This window comes from Cibotium barometz, chromosome 10 (genome assembly GCF_041138505.1).
Source record: "Cibotium barometz isolate CiBa-2024 chromosome 10, ASM4113850v1, whole genome shotgun sequence".
NCBI classification, from domain to species: Eukaryota; Viridiplantae; Streptophyta; class Polypodiopsida; order Cyatheales; family Cibotiaceae; genus Cibotium; species Cibotium barometz.
This window is the reverse complement of record NC_141055.1, coordinates 25,843,022-25,848,021: the sequence shown is the minus strand read 5'-3', so window position 1 is coordinate 25,848,021 and position 5,000 is coordinate 25,843,022.

Genomic DNA, 5,000 nt, shown 5'->3' with positions numbered 1-5,000 from the left:
ACACACACACACACACACATTGCACCTGCACTAATGCAAACACACTTCTCTCTCCCCCCACATACAGTCTTACACATAAACTCTCTCTCTCTCTCTCTCTCTCTCTCTCTCTCTCTCTCTCTCTCTCTAACACACACACACACACACACACACACACACACACTCCCTCTCCCTTCTCACGTACACTCTCCCACATATATAAACTCTCTCTCTCTCTTTTATATACACGTACTCTCTCTCTCTCTCTCTCTCTCTCTCTCTCTCACACACACACACACACACACACACACACACACACACACACACACATATGAAAATGTATATTATATATAATATAATATTTAAATATATTTAGACACATATACCTATTCATACATATATTTGTGTATTTGTAAATATAATAAATTTATATATGCACACATACACATATAATTTTAATTAATTAAATTTTAATTTAGATTAAATTTTAATGGGTGGGGATGCAGGGTGAGGTGTGCTCACTCTCAAGTAGATGCATCTTACACGTAATGTCTCTCTCTCTCTCTCTCTCTCTCTCTCTCTCTCTCTCTCTCTCCCACATACATACACACACACATGCATCCTCTCTCTCTCTCTCTCTCTCTCTCTCTCACACACACACACACACACACACACACACACACACACACACACACAACACCGTACATGCACTAATGTAAACACACACTCTGTTCCCCTAATACACTCTCTCACACATAGAAATTCTCTCTCTCTCTCTCTCTCTCTCTCTCACACACACACACACACACACATAGACACATGCAAATATATATCATATAATATATAATATTATGTTTTATTGTATTAGACACATATACCTATACATACATATATATATGTGCATTTACAAATATAAATAAATTTATATATATACACACATACACATATAATTTTAATTAAGAATAAATTTTAATGAGTGGAGATGCGTGGGTGAGGTGTTCTCACTCTCAAATAAATGCATCCCCTACATGTAATCTCTCTCTCTCTCTCTCTCACACACACACACACACACACACACACACACACACACACACACACACACACATACACACACACACACACACACACACTCTACGTCCATATACACTCTCACACACATAGAAACTCTCTCTCTCTCTCTCACACACACACACACACACACACACACACACACACATGTAATTATATATTATATATAATATTATGTTTTATTAGATTTACACACATATACCTATACATACATATATGTGTGTACTTGTGAATATAAATATACACACACATACACATATAATCACAATTAATTAAATTTTTAAGGTTAAATTTTAATGGATGGGGATGCACGGTGAGGTGTGCTCACCTCAAATAAATCCAACTTACATGTAATGTCTTTTGTCTTTCTTCACGAGAGACAATTCCACATTGAAGTTTTCATCATGAAACTCACCTTTTAAGAGAGAGGCCCCTATTTTTTATCTCAAGGAAATCATTAGGTAAGAAGGGATAGATCTCCTTTTTCAAAAATTGAGATAAAATGAGATGAGAAAACGACAGCATGAATCACCCCCCTTTCGTCCTTGGCCCTCTCCCTTCTCTCCTTTGGTCATGTGGAAGGGGGAATGGCTTATGTTTAATAAGAGTATAGATGCAACCATCTATGCTTAGATGGAGGTAAGAAGAGGATGTCCTTCATAGTGGTCCTCTCTCACAAAAGGTGGAATGGAAAAGAAGCTAATAGAAGAGAGAAACCTATAATCAAACCTATCTAGCAAGCATGCAAAGATTCAATAGAGCACAAGCAAGCAAGAGTAGAGAGGAGAAGAGCTCATAGATATTCTTTTGTAAGGGAATGAATATGTATTTCTTATTATCAAAATCGACTTTTATACAAGTGACTAGTTTTCACACTAGCCTAGATAAAACTTAAAAGTGATCCTGCCACTAGTTCTAGTCCTAAATAAGCAAGTATGAACATGAAGTTGTTAGACTTCCCCTATTTGAAAGCTCATGAGGTAAGGTTGCTTTATATGTTCCAATTCTATCTTATAAAAGGTAGGTGCCCATTTGAGTGGGTAAGATGAAAAAGTGCTTTACACAATAAGAAACCATGTTAACCTTAACATATCCCCCCTTCCTAATGGTGATTGCCTCCTCGCATCACCTAGGTCAGTAGCAAAGTTGTTGCTAGGTTGGAGAGGCGTGGATGGTTCAAAATATGCCATGAAGTTGACATGCGAGATTAAGTGGTAGATTTAGGACCGATCCGTTAGATGCAAGACATGTTGGTGATAATCTTTGGGTAGTCTTGGTGTCGGTATCTTGTCAAGACGACATGAAAGGTATATGTGATGTAGATCTTCTTCTTGTGAGGCCTACTTTTGTTGTAGAAATGGTTGGTGCTCTTCAAATTATTCAAGTGGGTGGAAGAACTGGCCCTTTACTTTTGATTGGCAGAGTTAGCACTCAGACCGTCATTGCATGATTTGCATGGGTGGATAGCTATCCAGACCTTCTTGTGGCACAAGACAGTATATTATATAGCTTTATGCTTAGAGATTGGGCTTCTTCATGGGGCAAATACTTTTTGTCTAGGGTGAGGATGTGTTTATGTTGAATTAGAGTCAAAGCAAAGATTGTATTCTTTTGAAGCTCTTTGGAGGTACCTACAAGGCCAATGTGGGTATCCAGGCAATGGTGGATTATACCTTGTGCCACGGGCTTACATGACCCCCCATCATCTAGAGATGTACATGGAAGGTTGTCAGTTGATGACAGGTTACTCGTAGGTGCATGTGTCCATGCATAAGGTGTGAAAAAAAATATGATGCCCTTAGGTAAATATTAAGGTGACATGCATGGGCAATGGACAAAAGGAGTGCTCCTCTGCCATGTGTGCAGTCCTTTAATTTCAAAGATTTCTCCAAGTTGATTGCTTTCTTTGACTCTCTTTATTACTTTTTCCTCGAGATTTACCCAAATCTCTTTTCTTGGGGAGTTAAGGTCATGAGATGCTAATGTGTGATAATGGACTTTGCCCATAGCTTCAATGGAGTTAGGGCTAGGGCAGCCTCTCTTACTCCGTTGATTTGTCGCTACTACTATCAAGCACTTAAAATGGAGACAATTTTAGATCAATGCTTGGTGTGGTCAAAGAAGAGGCCATCTTTGCTAATTTGAGGAGGATCCACACGATGGGTCATCATACCGTGGGCGCCATGGTCAGTCATCTAGAAATATACCTAGAGGAGGGCTACTATATCAATGGTGGCTTAGTGAAGATGCTTGAGATTTTTAGTGCATATTCCTATTAGATGTGTCTACAAAATACAGATCCCATGTGTATATTACAAGCATCATGCATGGGCATTGGGCTATGTCCATTTAGAAGCTCCTGGCATTGAAAACTTGAACATGTCGCTTTCTTTAAATCTTATGTTGCTGCCTTTCATTGTCACTTACACATGGTTTGGAATAGGAGATTGAGTGTTGATGTGTAAAGAGGTTGGCCGATAAGGCGGTTTTGAATGAGGGTAGGTTGTCCATGATAATGGAAGAATTCAGGATAACATGTATAGCATGCACTTGGCACGAGAGTCCCGACGATGGATTGTTGCTCTTGGCTGATTGGATTTGGTTTTACCGCGAGCTATGGATAGCTTGCCGGACATGGTGAATGGATCCATGAAATTCTTGAGCCTCTTCTTTAAGTGTTGTTGGTGAATGGTTTTGGGTGATTCTTGAGCCTCTTTCTTAAGTGTTGGTGTTGGCGAATGGTTCTTGGTGATCCTTGAACCACTTTTTAGTGTTGGTGGCAAATCGATCGTTTGGATGCCCATTTGATTAGCCAAGTTGGAAGATTCTCTGGCGTGTGCCAAGCATGGACGGAAGCTAGTAGCCCTTGTGAGTACCTAGACACCAAAATTGTTGTTTTTAGTTAAAAAGATTATTAGACTTAGCAAGAACAAGGCTCAATGAAGAAGACAAAACAAGACACCCAGATTAAAGGTTAAGCATGATGGCAAAGTGATATGAATTAAGGCTAATAAAAAACTAATGACTTGAATTGCTGAAAATATGCTTGGTACATCAATTTGTAGCCACATGCTACCTACCATAATCATAATCACTTTGCCATCATAATCATTGCTTACATCACCAAATATTCACCTTTTTTACCACATTCTAGACTCTTCTTCACCATTTACATTGACTGATCATTCTAACCTTTGCTAGATCATACCCTAAGGTTTACACACATCCAAATACGTACACATTGCTTGCCAAACACCACACATGAGTCGGCAACACATTTCTCAACACCCCCCCAAGAAGGTAATGTGACATATATGGACATGACATTTGCCCCCTTAATGGATACACACACATATCACTTAGCCTACATCATTGGTGGCTAGAGGTGATTACATCAACATATACATGAACATAAAAACATCATCACACCTAGAGAAGCTGATCTCATGGAGCATCCTCATGAGTTGCCTCCACTGTCAAGTTCCTTTCTTTTTTACCAACAATTCTTCTCAAGGTGACCTACCTTGTCACATGCATCACATACAAGCTTGCTCTTGTTTTGATGACGACATTGGGCCATTACATGCCCCATCCTTCCACAATGGTTACATTTGACATTGGCTTTGTTAAAGAAAGTAGTCTCCCTATTGTTTGTAGAGCTTTGTTGTGTACCTTTTAATTTGTTATCTTCTTCAAACAAGGAGGATTCAATGCCTTCAAGAGTAAGATTTGGAAGATTAGTAAGAGTTGTTACCTCCAAAGAAAACACTTGGCATGCTTTTGATTAAGACCGTAATTGCATCTGTCTCATCCATGGGTATCTTGATACCTACAAGTTGTATCATAATGATCTTCATCTTACCTACATGCTCCACAAATGAGTCTTTGGACTCCATATCAAGCCCATAGAAGTGTATTTTTATATTTATTTTTGAATTTTTTGCCCTACCTCC